The sequence below is a fragment of the Somniosus microcephalus genome, chromosome 10 (genome assembly GCF_052327205.1).
Source record: "Somniosus microcephalus isolate GS21.2 chromosome 10, FLI_Smic_1.0, whole genome shotgun sequence".
Lineage (NCBI taxonomy): Eukaryota > Metazoa > Chordata > Chondrichthyes > Squaliformes > Somniosidae > Somniosus > Somniosus microcephalus.
The window spans coordinates 63446685-63463473 of NC_140996.1; the positions used below are offsets into that span (position 1 = coordinate 63446685).

At 48.6% G+C, this 16789-nt stretch overlaps 1 pseudogene across 1 annotated transcript in view; it reads left to right on the forward strand.

The window, feature by feature from the left end:
* LOC147111524 (claudin-10-like) overlaps positions 1-16789 on the forward strand; it is a 142903-nt pseudogene that overhangs the window by 67502 nt on the left and 58612 nt on the right. The window contains exons 6-8 of the transcript XR_015079828.1: positions 392-401; positions 987-1006; positions 9365-9378. The product of XR_015079828.1 is annotated as a claudin-10-like (transcript). The remainder of the gene's footprint in view (positions 1-391; positions 402-986; positions 1007-9364; positions 9379-16789) is intronic.

Below are 16789 nucleotides of genomic sequence, written 5' to 3' on the forward strand. Positions count from 1 at the left end.
CGACCAGTTCGGGGGAGAGCAGCAGCGGAGGAGGTGAGCCCGGCTTAAAAACCGGCGCCAAGGCAGAGGCCCGACCAGTTCGGGGGAGAGCAGCAGCGGAGGAGGTGAGCCCGGCTTAAAAACCGGCGCCAAGGCAGAGGCCCGACCAGTTCGGGGGAGAGCAGCAGCGGAGGAGGTGAGCCCGGCTTAAAAACCGGCGCCAAGGCAGAGGCCCGACCAGTTCGGGGGAGAGCAGCAGCGGAGGAGGTGAGCTCGGCTTAAAAACCGGCGCCAAGGCAGAGGCATACCAAATCAACAGCAGAGGAGAGAGGTAAAAAGTAATCAGTGTGTGACGTCACCAGGGAGCAGGTAAGTGATTGGTTGGTGAGTATTTCTCTCTTTTCAATACAAGCTTGACTTCTGTGGTGTTAAATTTCTGTGGTGTAGTGGGGACGGTTGGTAAATAAAGCACCCTAGAGTATACCTGTAACTGGGGTATTGAATAAATTTTTAAATTAATTAAAGGAGTAAGTCATGGCAGGAGAGCTCAGACCCGTGTTCTGCTCCTCTTGCTCCATGTGGGAAATCAGGGACGCTGCCAGTGTCCCTGGCGACCATGTGTGCGGGAAATGCATCCAGCTGCAGCTACTTGCAGACCGCATTGCGGCGCTCGAGCTGCGGGTGGATGAATTTTGGAGCATGCGCGATGCTGAGAGGCTCGTGGATAGCACGTTTAGCGAGTTGTTCATGCCTCAGGGTAGGGCAGCACAGGGGGTGACCATCAGGCGGAGCAACAAAGGCAGGCAGGTAGTGCAGGGAACCCCTGCGGACATCCCCCTTTCAAACAAGTATACCGCTTTGGATACTGTTGAGGGGGATGACTCACCAGGGGAAGGCAGCAGCAGCCAACTTCCTGGCACTGGGGGTGCTCCTGCTGCCCAGGAAGGGGGGAAAAAGAGTGGGAGAGCAATAGTGGTAGGGGATTCTATAGTAAGGGGAACAGATAGGCGTTTCTGTGGCCGTAGACGTGAATCCAGGATGGTTTGTTGCCTCCCTGGTGCCAGGGTCAAGGATGTCACTGAGCGGCTGCAGGGCATTCTGGAGGGGGAGGGTGAACAGCCAGTGGTCGTGGTCCACATTGGTACCAACGACATAGGTAAAAAGAGGGATGAGGTCCTGCATCAAGAATTTAGGGAGCTAGGTAACAGATTAAAGAGCAGGACCTCAAAGGTTGTAATCTCTGGATTACTCCCAGTGCCACGTTCTAGTAAGTATAGGAATGGGAGGATAGAGCAGATGAATGCGTGGCTAAAGAGTTGGTGTAGGGGGGAGGGTTTTACTTTCCTGGATCACTGGGCCTGCTTCTGGGAAAGGTGGGACTTGTACAAGTCGGACGGGTTGCACCTGAACCAGAGCGGGACAAATATCCTTGCGGGGAGGTTTGCTAGCACTGTTGGGGGTGGTTTAAACTAACTTGGCAGGGGGATGGGATACAGAGGGGAGCTGAAATGGGGGGGATGTGCTGCCAATTGTAGAGAAAAAAACAAGTCAGCTTGGTAGACAGGGCAAATATATAAGGGCAAGGCTGGATGGCATCTATTTTAATGCAAGGAGTCTTGCAAATAAGGTGGATGAACTGAAGGTGTTGATAAACACATGGGAGTATGATATTGTTGCTATCACGGAGACATGGTTGAGGGAGGGGCAAGACTGGCAGCTCAATATTCCGGGGTACAGAATCTTCAGGCGAGACAGAGGGGGAGGTATAAGAGGAGGGGGTGTCGCAATATTAATTAAGGAGTCAATTACTGCAGTAAGGAGGGATGATACATTAGCAGGGTCCTCTAATGAGGCCATATGGGTGGAGTTTTAAAACAAAAAGGGGGCAAGCACTTTGCTGGGAGTGTACTATAGGCCTCCAAACAGTCAGGGGGAGATAGAGGAACAGATATGTAGGCAAATCTCAGAGAAATGTGCAAATAATAGGGTAATAATAATGGGGGATTTCAACTTCCCCAATATTAACTGGGATAGTCAGAGTGTGAAAGGCTCAGAGGGTGTAGAATTCTTAAAGTGCATCCAGGAGAGCTTTTTGAGCCAGCATGTAGAAAGTCCTACAAGAGAGGGGGCGGTACTGGACCTAATTCTAGGGAATGTGGCCGGCCAAGTGGAAAAAGTGCTAGTAGGTGAGCACTTTGGTGATAGTGACCATAATATGGTAAGATTTAAGGTGGTCATGGAAAAGGACAGGGATGGGCCGGAAATAAAGGTTCTAAATTGGGGGAAGGCCGATTTTAATAGGATAAGGCAGGATCTGGCCAAAATGGACTGGGATCAGCTACTTGTAGAAAAATCCACATCGGAGCAATGGGAGGCTTTCAGAAGGGAGATTGAGATCATACAATGGCAACATGTTCCCGTAAAGGTCAAGGGTGGTTCCAAAAACCACAGGGAACCTTGGATGTCAGGGGATATACGAGAATGGATTAGGAAAAAAAGGAGGGCTTTTGGTAGATACAAAAGGCTAAAGACGGAGGAAGCCCTAGAGGAGTACAAAAAGTGCAGGGGGATACTTAAAAAAGAAATTAGGAGATCAAGGAGGGGCCATGAAATAACACTGGCAAGCAAAATAAAGGAAAATCCGAAGATGTTTTATAAGTATATTAAGGGTAAAAGGATAACTAGGGAAAAAATAGGGCCCATTAGGGACAAAAGTGGCAATCTGTGTGTGGAGCCGGAAGATGTAGGAGGGGTTCTAAATGAATTTTTTGCATCTGTTTTCACTATGGAGAAGGACGATGTAGACATAGAAATAAGGCGGGGGGACTGTGATATGCTCGAACATATTAACATCGAGAGGAAGGAGGTATTGGCGGTTTTAGCTGGCCTAAAAATGGATAAATCCCCAGGCCCGGATGAAATGTATCCCAGGCTGCTGTGTGAGGCAAAGGAGGAGATTGCGGGGGCTCTAACACATATATTCAGGACCTCTCTGGCCACAGGGGATGTGCCAGAGGACTGGAGAACCGCTAATGTAGTACCATTATTCAAGAAGGGTAGTAGGGAAAAACCGGGGAACTACAGGCCAGTGAGCCTAACATCAGTGGTAGGAAAATTATTGGAAAAAATCCTGAGGGACAAAATTTGTCTCCACTTGGAGAGGCAAGGATTAATCAGGGATAGTCAACATGGCTTTGTCAAGGGAAGATCATGTCTGACTAACTTGATTGAATTTTTTGAGGGGGTGACTAGGTGTGTGGATGAGGGTAACGCAGTGGATGTGGTATACATGGATTTCAGTAAGGCCTTCGATAAAGTCCCGCACAGGAGACTGGTCAAGAAGGTAAGAGCCCATGGAATCCAGGGTGCCTTAGCACATTGGATACAAAACTGGCTTAGTGGCAGAAGGCAGAGGGTGATGGTCGAAGGTTGTTTTTGTGACTGGAAGCCTGTGGCCAGTGGGGTACCACAGGGATCGGTGCTGGGTCCCTTGCTGTTTGTGGTCTACATTAATGACTTGGATATGAATGTAAAGGGTATGATCAGTAAGTTCGCGGATGATACAAAAATTGGTAGGGTGGTAAATAGCGAGGAGGGTAGCCTCAGTCTGCAGGACGATATAGATGGGTTGGTCAGATGGGCAGAACAGTGGCAAATGGAATTTAACCCAGAAAAGTGCGAGGTGATGCACTTTGGGGGGACTAACAAGGCAAAGGAATACACAATGAATGGTAAGACCCTAGGCAAGATGGAGGGTCAGAGGGATCTGGGCGTGCAAGTACACAGATCCCTGAAGGCGGCGGAACAGGTGGATAAGGTGGTAAAAAAGGCATATGGGATACTTGCCTTCATTAGCCGAGGCATTGAATATAAGAGCAAGGAGGTTATGATGGAGCTGTATAAAACACTGGTTAGGCCACAGCTGGAATACTGTGTGCAGTTCTGGTCGCCACACTACAGGAAGGATGTGATCGCGTTAGAGAGGGTGCAGAGGAGGTTCACCAGGATGTTACCAGGGCTGGAGCGCTTCAGCTATGAAGAGAGACTGGGCAGATTGGGTTTGTTTTCCTTGGAGCAGAGGAGGCTGAGGGGGGACATGATTGAGGTGTACAAAATTATGAGGGGCATAGATAGGATGGATGCTGAGGAGCTTTTTCCCTTAGTAGAGGGGTCAATAACTAGGGGGCATAGATTCAAGGTAAAGGGCGGGAGGTTTAGAGGTGATTTGAGAAAGAACTTTTTCACCCAGAGGGTGGTTGGAGTCTGGAACTCACTGCCTGAAAGGATTGTGGAGGCAGAAACCCTCACAACATTTAAGAAGCATTTGGATGTGCACTTGAAATGCCATAGCATACAAGGCTACGGGCCAAATGCTGGAATATGGGATTAGATTAGGCAGGGCTTGATGGCCGGCGCGGACACGATGGGCCGAAGGGCCTCTATCCGTGCTGTATTACTCTATGACTCTATGAGTATGAGAGTAAGCTTGAAGGGAACATAAAAGCTGACTGTAAAAGCTTCTATAGATATGTGAAGGAAAAAGTTTGGTGAAGTCAAGCGTACTTCCCTTGCAGCCAGAATCAGGGGAATTTATAATGGGGAACAACTGAAGCAATACCTCCCTATTTTTATATTCTACCCCCTAGCAATGAAAACAAGGGCATATAAGGTAGCCAAATCTAGTGGGAGGATAGAGGATTGGGAAAACTTTAAAAGACAGCAAAAAGTAACAAAAAGATTGATTAAGAAAGGGAAGATAGATTATGAAAGTAAATTAGCAAAAAATATAAAAACAGATAGTAAGAGTTTTTATAGTTATATAAAAAGAAAAAGGGTGGCTAAAGTAAATGTTGGTCCCTTAGAGGATGAGACCGGGAAATTAATGGTGGGAAATATGGAGATGGCAAAAACACTGAATGAATATTTTGTATCAGTCTTTACAGTAGAAGACACTAAGAATATCCCAACACTGGACAAACAGGGGGCTATAGAGGGGGAGGAGCTAAACACGATCAAAATCACTAAGGAAGTGGTACTCGGTAAAATAATGGGACTCAAGGCAGATAAATCACCTGGACCTGATGGCTTACATCCTAGGGTCTTGAGGGAAGTGGCGGTAGGGATTGTGGATGCATTGGTAATAATTTTCCAAAACTCCCTGGAATCAGCAAAGGTCCCGGCAGACTGGAAAACTGCTAATGTAATGCCCTTATTTAAAAAGGGCAGTAGACAGAAGGCTGGAAACTATAGACCGGTTAGCCTAACATCTGTGGTAGGTAAAATATTGGAGTCCATTATTAAGGAGACAGTAACAGGACATTTGGATAATCATAATTTAATAGGACAAAGTCAGCATGGTTTTATGAAGGGGAAGTCATGTTTGACAAATTTGCTGGAGTTCTTTGAGGAAGTAACATATAGGGTGGATAAAGGGGAACCAGTGGACGTAGTGTATTTAGACTTCCAAAAGGCTTTTGACAAGGTGCCACACAAAAGATTATTGCTTAAGATAAAAAATCACGGGATTGGGGATAATATTCTGGCATGGATAGAGGATTGGCTATCTAACAGAAAGCAGAGAGTTGGGATAAATGGTTCATTCTCAGACTGGCAATCAGTAACTAGTGGTGTTCCACAGGGGTCAGTGCTGGGACCCAACTCTTTACAATCTATATTAACGATTTGGAGGAGGGGACCGAGTGTAACATATCAAAGTTTGCAGATGATACTAAGATGGGAGGGAAAGTAGTGAGTGAGGAGGACATAAAAAACCTGCAAGGGGACATAGACAGGCTAAGTAAGTGGGCAGAGATTTGGCAGATGGAATACAATACTGGAAAGTGTGAGGTTATGCACTTTGGCAGGAAAAATCGTAGAGCAAGTTATTATCTTAATGGCAAGAAACTGGAAAGTACTGAAGTACAAAGGGATCTGGGGGTCCTGGTGCACGAAACTCAAATGGTTAGTATGCAGGTACAGCAAGTGATTAAGAAGGCCAATGGAATGTTGGCTTTCATTGCTAGGGGGATAGAATATTAAAATAGGGAGGTATTGCTTCAGTTGTACAAGGTATTGGTGAGACCGCACCTGGAATACGGCATACAGTTTTGGTGTCCATACTTAAGAAAAGACATACTTGCTCTCGGGTCAGTACAAAGAAGGTTCACTCAGTTAATCCTGGGGATGAGGGGATGGACATATGAGGAGAGGTTGAGTAGATTGGGACTCTACTCATTGGAGTTCAGAAGAATGAGAGGCGATCTTATTGAAACATATAAGATTGTGAAGGGGTTGGATCGGGTGGATGCGGGGAGGATGTTCCCGATGATGGGTGAAACTAGAACTAGGGGGCATAGTCTTAGAATAAGGGGCTGCTCTTTCAAAACTGAGATGAGGAGGAACTACTTCACTCAGAGGGTGGTAGGTCCATGGAATGTGCTGCTCCAAAAAGCTGTAGAAGCTACATCATTACATAAATTTAAAACAGAAATAGACAGTTTCCTAGAAGTAAAGGGAATTAAGGGTTATGGGGAACGGGCAGGAATTTGGACATGAGTCTAGGTTCGGATCGGACATGGCCCTGTGGGTAGCGGAGCGGGCCCAGGGGCCATGTAGCCTGATCCTGCTCCTATTTCGTGTGTCTAATTCTGTTAGATTCAGGAGATGGTTCAGTGATAGTAGATTGGCGGTTAGGATCAGATCAGCCATGATCTTATTGAATGGCGGAGCAGGCTCGAGGGGCCGATTGGCCCACTCCTGCTCCAATTTCTTATGTTCTTATATTCTTATTTAGACAGGTTGGGTGATTGGGCAGATGCCTGGGAGATGCAGTATAATGTGGATAAATGCGAGGCTATCCACTTTGGTGGCATAAACAGGAAGGCAGATTATTATCTGAACGGCATTAGATTGGGAGAAGGGGAAGTGCAATGAGACCTGGGTGTCCTTGTGCACCAGTCACTGAAGGTAAGCATGCAGGTGCAGCAGGCGGGTAAGAAGGCAAATGGTATGTTGGCCTTCATAGCGAGAGGATTCGAGTACAGGAACAAGGATGTCTTGCTGCAGTTGTACAGGGCCTTGGTGAGACCACACCTTGAGTATTGTGTGCAGTTTTGGTTGCCTTATCTGAGGAAGGATGTTCTTGCCATGGAGGGAGTGCAGCGAAGATTCACCAGACTGATACCTGGGATGGCAGGAATGACATATGAGGAGAGATTGGGTCGATTGGGCTTGTACTCGCTGGAGTTTAGAAGAATGAGAGGGGATCTCATTGAAACTTATAAAATTCTAACAGGACTAGACAGACTTGATGCAGGAAGGATGTTCCCGATGGCTGGGGAGCCCAGAACCAGGGGTCACAGTCTAAGGATAAGGGGTAAGCAATTTTGGACAGAGATGAGGAGGAATTTCTTCACCTAGAGAGTGGTGAACCTGTGGAATTCTCTACCACAGAAGGCAGTTGAGGCCAATTCATTAAATATATTCAAGAAGGAGTTAGATATATTTCTTAAGGCTACAGGGATCAAGGGATATGGGGAGAAAGCAGGGACAGGGTACTGAATTTGGATGATCAGCCATGATCTCATTAAATGGCGGAGCAAGCTCGAGGGGCTGAATGGCCTACTCCTGCTCCTATCTTCTATGTTTCTATGTTTCTATGTTAAGGCACCACTTCTGGCTCAGTACCACAGGGAAGCTGCCGGACTTCCTAACTCACTCATCCCGATCGACGAACTGCCTATCAGTGCTGGTTGAGCACAGGCAGCTCACTGGATTTATTCAAATGAGGCCTGACCATGAAAGTTGTTTGGGCCTCACAACCATACAGTTGGGCAGGTGGTAGGCTCACAATGCCCATCTTCTAACCCATGGAATTAGAAGCTTGAAAATTCACCCTATGGGTTTTAAGTGTATGTCCAGAACTAGCATTACATTAACTGGTCCAGTGTTATCCAGTTTATCTTCTCTCTCTTCTTGAACCAAGGGTTATATTGGTTGCTCTCCATTCCTGTGTCACAATTTGCATATTTAAGGAGGATTGCAAATTGTGAAGAGTGTCTGCTATCTCTTCACTGACTTCTTTCAACAGTCTCGGGTGCATGACATCACTGCCGAGTGATATATCCAACTTTAGTTCTTCAGAGTCAATTCCTGTTCTATAGTTATCTCAAACAATTGTTTCATAACCTCCTCTGGCACACATACATTCTCAGTTCCAAAGTCTGATGAAATATATTTATTTACTATCAGCCATTCATTCCCCACAATTAGGCTTCCCTCATTTCCTGAGTGTTACTGATCTCTGTTTAGCTCTTTTGGACAAATGGACAAAGAGTCCCCAGACAAATTGCCAAAGGTGCATAGAAGGAGGTGGCCAGCAATGTGAACAAATTGTACAAAGCATCAGCAGACCTGGCTACAAAAAGTTTAATAACCTCAGCAGGTTAGAAAGGTAGGATAAGCCCCTAATTGTATTTCACGATATTGAACAGTTTACCATAAGGGGAGTGGCGGGGGTTGGAGCAGGGGGTGGTGGGAGCTTAGTGTAATTTAGATTAAAATGTGCTTTTAAGGACTCAAATTCCCAGGACAGTCACATGCCAGTTTTGCAGATTGGAAATCAGATGAAGTGTCAGTCTCGATTGCCTCAATGGAACGTACACATCCCAGCAAACATGCACACATTATGGATTGGAATCTCATCCTTTTGAGATCTGCAGAAGATTAAGTTTCAAGGAGCTGACATTTAGTGAAGAAGTAGCTGGTTTAGTTGGCAGCTCAACTGTCCAACCCATAGACTGGGAAAAGGGTCATAAGTTGATCCTTCAGCTTCCTGTCCACTGGGGAGGCCACATGACAAAGGAAGAAACACATTCTGGAGGTGTAAGGGGTCATGTGTGTGGTCAGCTTCACCTCTGACACTCTGAGCGGTTCGAATCACTCCCACTCCCTTGTTCTCTCCCAGCCCCCACTGGCCTTTTAATCTATTTCATTTCCTGTGCTTCTTCAGTCTTGATAAAGGGTTTTCACCCGAAACGTTGACTCTATTTTCTCTCCACGGATGTTGCCTGGCCTGCTGAGTTTTTCCAGCTTTTTCTGTTGTTCCCTTGGTTCTAGACTTTGGACTTATTTGGGCGTTGTAATGAAATTGCAACACAATAATCTTATCACTCTAAAAGGGGGAACACTTTGGAATATGTGAGGGAGAATGACAATAGACAAAATACTTCACCCCCCTCCCAATCCCACTACACTAACTAGGTTGGATTCCAGAGGACCAGGGAAATGCTCACCAAACGACTTTCTTGACAGTTGTAGAGGTTCGCGATTTCGGGGTTCTCTTTAGATGTGGTGGTTGGGGCCTGCCGTACCCTGGACATGATAGAAGACTTCACCTGCGTTGGTTTTTCAGTCTTCGCATGTCCGCTGATGCGGTCGGGTGCGTATTGGATCTATCGGGTAAGTACCTAATTTCCTTTGGTTAGGTATAGGGTTTAGAGACTTTTTCGTCAAATCTTACCCAGGGGTAAGTCAGGATAGCTTGTAGAGTGGAAACAAATTTGCAAATCTTCGGTTTCTTCCAGGTTGGTTTCTTGTTGGTCGCGGTGGCCCAATATTACCTAGTTGTTGGTAATATCATTGGTTGTTTGTTTCTTGGGGCCCTTGGTTGCCGCGATTCCCTTCCGTTCTCCTTCTGTCGATTGTCCCGAGGCTGAATGAAACCACTGCTTCTTCAATTCACTGGCTGTCTGTAAAAGCAGGCCTCAATTATACCGTTTGAGGGCTTGCTTCTCTGCCTGCCAAATCTTCTCTGGCCCATTGTTAATTTTGGCAGGCTCGTTAGCTTTAATAGTTTTACATTCTTTATCGAGTTTCGACGATCCCATCCATTTTAATTGATTTTAAACTAGTTTCGGGATTGCTTCGAAATTGGTTTAAGTGTGTGCAGTAGTTTTGGATGTCTCTGTCTGAGTGGTTAAACTGTTGTTCGATTGTTTTTGACTGCTGGGGTCAGGGTCCCTTTTGTTGATCAGTGGCATGTACTGTATTATTCATATTCTTGATGGCTCTGTAATTTTGGTGGGAACTGTCCTTCCGTAGGACTATTGTCATTTATGTGGAATGACTGAGACAGTCCAGAACATTCCCAGACAATCTGGCCTATGCCAATACTCAAACTGTTTGTTTTACAGGGGCCCATCCCAACTCCTTTGTCGCAGCCTTCCACAGGCCTGGACATGCCTTTTTAAAATGACCAAAATCCTGGGGTTTTAACTTTAAGCCCCTTTTTGGCCCAATATTCTTTAAAACAGTCCAAAAATCTCTTCTCTTCTTGGTTTGTGGGGAATCTGTAGAATTTTGCGAACCTTACACACCCCCCTGTGATACTTTAAACACTATAGTATCACCCTGGGTGAGCAAAATTTTCTAATCCCTGGGAGCCAACCTTCCCCTGTATTATCTAAACCAGAACCCAAAAACAAAACACTCTCCCATTCCGCTTTAGGTGTAGTGTTTAACAGATATGTCCAAGGTACGAAAAATTCGATTACATTCACATCCAAGCACGGAGGGGGTCCAACACCCCTGCACCACTTGGAAAAATTACACACACATAGGAAAAATAATGACACATACACTCATCAAACTTTATTTTTAATAACAGTTAAGGTTTGTTTTATGCCTGGTTGTAAACTTTATTTTTATTTTTGACCCATGCTCCCTCATGTTGAGAGTGGAGCATGCTAGCCCTTCCCTTGCACTTTGTGCACAATAAGTAGAAAACGATGCCGAGCTGGCAAACCACTAAAATGTGTGAAGCCATTCGAATCCAAGAAGGGACCTCTATATTTTCAAAAATGTCCCACCAGGGTGGAACTACAATATCCAAGATCTTGGCCCCTATCTCAACTGTCTTCTGTTCCAATATATAGAAATGCTTTTGTGATATGACCACTGCTTTTAATAGGGCGGTAAGATGTTCTGGTAGAGGGGGAATTTCATAGCAGAAATGTGTTATGTAATTTTGCAGGTTGGTAATGTTTTCCGTGACAGTGAGGTGAACAGTTGAGGGTTCAGGGATGGGTACAATCCGTTCCTGGGCCACTTGAACTTCTGCCTCGGGTTTAAAACAGAAACTGCTGTCACTCACTGGACACCAGATGTGCTGTCCATGCCGATAGTGGGGCACACTTGTCTTGACACAATATGTCCCACCCGCTATGAATGCTACCTGTGGGGAAACATGGCCTTGTGCCATTACCTCCATGGTACAGTTCACAGGTTGTGCGCCAGCAGCTTTAAACCCGCACTGTGGTCTCGAATAGGCATTCAAGTGCTGGGGACACAGTATTGTGTGTGCTCCCCGGCTCCGGCACCCAGAGAGATCTGTACCTGTCATAGCGTGCTCCCACTTTATGACATAAGGTGGAACCTCTGCGAAACGGACATGTGCACCCCCTTGAATGATCCCAATGTTCTCCACCCTGTATACCGGTGTGGGTCGGGCTGTCCCACCCATGACCGGCATTCTCACTACTATCCCAATGATAGTATGGTTGGAACGTCCACAATCCATTGGGCCAGGGTAGGCTTCAGAGGCTAGGCGGAGCTGACACGGGCTCAGCGAATTACTAAATGGGTGGGGGGCTGCGAGGTGCTTGTTGCTAATCCAGGAGGGGACTAAACCTTGTTTTAAATCCTCCAGGTTGCTGCAGCCCTCGCCCAGCAACCATGCCCCGTATAGCACGCACACCTCATTCTGTGCAGCTTGATCCAAAGCATTCCTGTCCTTCCGTATGAGTGCATTTACTGTTTTGGCGTGTCTCTCCAGCTCAGCAATGATCTCTTTTAAATGGACCATCATAGCTTGGTCCTCATGTAGTTCTGAGCCTACCACTGTGTTCTCCTCTGTTAGGATTTTTCTTAACTGGGTCTTTAAACCATTTATCTGTGTTTGTAACTCTATATCGTCTAGGCTGTTTATTACTGAGGATCCTGTACTATAAGCAGTGAAAATATCATTCCAGGTCCCCGTTCTTTGTCTCCCCGTGCCCATATTATGCTCAGGGTGTAAACTGTACAGTTTTGCTTTTTCTACACTGGCAAAGTCGAATTCATAAAATTTCTTAAGTATTTCCTTCAGCAGGGCTTGGTACAACTGTTCTGTCTCCTTAGGACACCACTCAGGTAAGTGTACCTCGGTCAGGTCTAGGATCACTGAGGCCACTGCATAGTGTACCCCCTGGTACAGTAACTTATCAGTTGGCACTAGGACTAACCCATTCCCTGGTCACTTGGTGGTGGTAGGACACCTCTGTACTATAGTCCGTGATGTTGTGGTCGTGGGCAGGGGCTTTTGGGAGCGGGCTACGAGTTCGGTGGCATTGACGGGAATCGGGGAGTGTGGGATCGCGCACGCATACAGGCTGGAATCCCACTCCATCCCCTCCCCGGCATCTTGCCATTGTTGGTAGAAGATGATGGATATGCCTGTGGGGCAGACTTTCTCTGACCCCCACATACAAACATAAATCCCTTGATCCGGCTCCCACCACTTGTCCCAGCACACACTCACTCACCCTCGGGTCCCTGTAATCGTCCAATGGGTATTGTTCCCCAATCGTTCCCAGTCGACTGCGGGGTTTCCTATGTCCCTGCTCAGCTTTCTGAGCCACCACCACCTATCCAGGGGAATCCGTCCCTTGCATGTCAAACACACACGTTTCCCCTCGGTGACGCTGACCCATGTAGCAATGATCTGTACCCTGGTGCACGGGATGGAGGCCTCCCCATACGTGAACCCGGTCTGGCTGGAGTACTGAGTCGAGTTAGAACCCAGCCACCCTGGCCACCTTCCCTCATGGAAGTAGATGGCGAGCTCCTCCACACCTCGTTCGCCACCCCCTGCGGTAACGATCGGTGCTCTCTCGCCTGAGCACCCATAGATGTGAGAGTTCTCCACGTCTCCTAGCAGGGTGAGCAGGAGCAGAAACTTTCTCATGCCGATTTCCGTTCTGTAGGGACACACAAACAAAATAGCCATGTCCCGAGAAGTTTCTCTGGCCTAACACAGTTATCAAAATTTTCAAAACTTAAACTTATCCTATATTAAAATTAGACTATTAAAATGCCAAAACCTAAGAAGAATAAAACACCCTTAAACGAATAGTTATATACATCTGCCACCCGTCTCTGGATTGCCAGGCTAATCCCTGTTAGGCCTCTGCCTTTGTGGAATCTGGGCAGCTTGTACGCCTGGGCGTAAGGTGACCTGTGCCACCGGACCCGGAGAGTCCTCCTTAAAACACCTGGGAGTTTTTCCGTTTCCCAACTGACCGGAGGAGTGTGCCCTCCTGTGCTGCAGCACACTACCCCCTACTGTGTGGCTGCCGAGTCCCTATCCTGTCCTGTGGGTTCCCCGCAGCCTGATGCCGCAGGCTGGGGACCCTTCTCTCTCTCTCTGCCCAATGCTACCTCTCATGTGAGTCCCTCACCTTTGGAGGCAGCAGGCTGGGGATCTGTGTCCTTAGACTGGTCCCTGACCTTGGTTTTTCCCTTTCTGTTAAGGGCTCTCCTGGGGCTGGACCGTTTAAATTGATACTCGGGTGACCACGGTAGTTTAGGCTGTGGTATGTGAGGAGACCTTCTTAAGGCTCCGGCTACTGAGGGTGTACCTGAGTCCCACTTAATTGGTGGGAGGGCCTCTCCAGTCACACACGTCACTGCCCCCACCTTTGCGGTCTGTAAGTCTGCCACAGCTGCAGGCTGATGCTCTCTAGCTTTAACACGATTCGCCCTTGCTGGCCGTTCTCCACTTTCAGTTTTGAACAGCTTGCACTGATTAATGTGGAACCACTTTGTGCGGCGGGGCATCTTTATGGCATAGACCATGGGGCTTGCCTTATCCACAATGCTGTACGGCCCCATATACAATGGTTCGAAACTTCTCAATCGGGCAAAGTTCCTCACCATGACCTGATCCCCTATCTTCCACTCATGGTGCCTGTTGGGTTCTAGCAGCAATTGGTTACTCCGATGCTGTTTTCCCATGTTGCTAGCAGCCTGCCAGTGAATCTGTTTAAGGTGTTCAAACAGATTCCTGACAAAGCTGTCCCGGTTCACCTCTCTGAGCTGACCTTCCGTGAGCACCGGGGTTAGCACGTGGGTGGGGTCCGCATAATCCTACCAGTCATGAGCTCGTGTGGGGAATACCCCGTGCTTTTTGACTGGCTGGCTCGGATCCCCATTAGGACCAGCGGTAAGACTTCTACCCACTTCTTGGGTGAGTCTCCCGTCTCCTTGCGCAGCCTTTCTTTTATGGTGTGGTTTAAACGCTCCACAGGACCCGATGACTGTGGGTTGTGGGCGACGTGCCATTTCCCCTCGATGCCGAGTACCATGAGGGTCTCTTGCATGACCTGTCCGGTAAAGTGACTCCCTTGGTCGGACTCCATGTACTGTGGTAGTCCCCATCGTGAGATCCCTTCCCTGACCAGGATCTTAGCTGTATCCAATGCGGTAGCCGTACGGCAGGGAAAAACTTCCACCCACTTTGAAAACACATCCACCAGGACCAGGCAGTACTTGTAGCCTCCCTGGGCGGTGGGTAGGGGCCTGATGTAATCGATCTGGATCGACTGCCATGGTCCCTCTACCCTCCTGGTGTGTCCCAAAGATACCTTCCTTTTCTGGGGGTCGGGGTTATTGGCAGCACACACCAGACAGTCGGCACAGAACGCGCGGAGATGATCTCTCAGTCCTGGCCACCATCCTGCCTGTTCCACCCACTGCCAGGTGGCTTCAGGCCCGGGATGCCCCACTCCTGGACCCTCATGGGCCAGTTGGAGGAATTCCCTTTGGTGTTGCTGCAGCACTACCCATTGCTCCCCCCTGAACAGAATGCCTTCCTTGACGGTGATGGCTGCTGTACCGTACGGGCCCTCTACCTTCTCCCCTTTTGTGAGCACGTTTAGGACGGCTCTGAGGACGGGATCCCGTACCTGGGCCTGCTTTAGGTCCGGGACCAAACCTACCCCCTGTGTACCTCCCTTGTCCCGGATTGCGGCTACCGAACCTGTCTGGTAGGGGTCCCAAAACTTTCCTTCCCTAGCTCCCTGCTTGGCCAATTCATCTGCCTTTTGGTTGCCCTCCCGCATGGGTTCTGTCTTTGAATGGGCCTTAACCTTATGGATATAGACCTTCCCTTCCTCTCCTACGACTGTCATGATTTTCTCCAGCAGTGGCTTGATTGCCAGGGGTCTCCCGTCAGTGGAGGTGTATCCGCGACGGGACCAGATGGCCAGGTATTCTGTACACGAATTGCATGTGAACATGCTGTCCGAGAAAATCGTGTATGGGGTAGGGAATTTCTCTGGGTGTGTAACCACGTACACTACCGCGGACAGTTCAGCCTGCTGGGCGCTCATGGTGTTGGGAAGTTTAATTGCCAGGGCAATGTCTGCCCCTGGGTCATAAACTCCACACCCTGTGAGTCGTTCCCCAGCAGATACTGTGCTCGAACTGTCCACATAGATTTTGCGGCCTGTGGGGTGTATCCCGGCCCGAAAACCTATGTTGACTTCCCATACTCCTTCAATGGAACACCGGTGGGCCGTCCCTGGATAAATCATGTTGGCTGCGAGCTTGGGCTCGCAGAGACCTTTCACCCTTAGGTCCATCTGGGAGAGAAGCAGGGTCTAGTGAGCAATGTGGGCACTGCTCACTGTCCCATCTTTAATTTTCCCATCTAGGAGCATTTGGGTGGGCGTGTGATGGGTGAGGAGGGTGATGGGCGAGGTGCCTGTGAAGATCAATGATCTTTTCACAGCCCAGTGAGTGGTGAGGAGGTGCCTCTCACAGTTGGAATAGCCCTTTTCCACATCCGTGAGTATCCTGGAGGAGTAAACCACCAGTCTCAGCTGACCGTGCCGCTCCTGGAGCAGTACTGCACTCAGACTATCCCCGCTGGCTGCTACCTCCAGGAAGAACTCCTTTTCTCCATCAATGGCCCCCTAGAGCCGGCGCGGTCTGCAGATTTTGCTTGAGTTTTACAAATGCCGCCTTGCAACCCTCATCCCAAACCCACTCCACTCCCTTGTGTAGGAGTCGGAGCAGAGGGGCTGCCGTGGCTGCGTAGAGTCATAGGGCTAGATTTTCAGTTGCTTGCGCCAGCAGTTAGCGCCTTAAGAGAGTGATTTTCGGGCGCTATGCGTGTAGCGCCTGGGCGCAGTGCAGTTTGCGCCCCCGCCTCAAATTAAGTTGCCCGTTAGCACCGGCGCAAAGTTTAGCGGCCGCCCGGATGCGCGCGCAGAAAATGACGTCACATCCTCGTGCAACGCCCTTTGGCCGCCCCGAATCCAAACTTCAGTCGGACCCGCCCCATTGTGCGCCTGGCGTCCAGAGCGTTTGTAAAATGGAACGCAACACACCCTGGGGAGCGCAAATTAAAGGGCACTCGTACAAAAGGCACTCTGCATGTGTTGTGTGGAAGTAAGCTGTGTGTTGTTCTGAACGGTCTATTTATGTTTCCGGGCACCAATCATCATTATTATTATTATTCCTCCTCCTCCTCCTCCTCCTCCTCCTCCTCCTCCTCCTCCTCCTCCTCCTCCTCCTCCTCCTCCTCCTCCTCCTCCTCCTCCTCCTCCTCCTCCTCCTCCTCCTCCTCCTCCTCCTCCTCCTCCTCCTCCTCCTCCTCCTCCTCCTCCTCCTCCTCCTCCTCCTCCTCCTCCTCCTCCTCCTCCTCCTCCTCCTCCTCCTCCTCCTCCTCCTCCCTCCTCCTCCTCCTCCTCCTCCTCCTCCTCCTCCT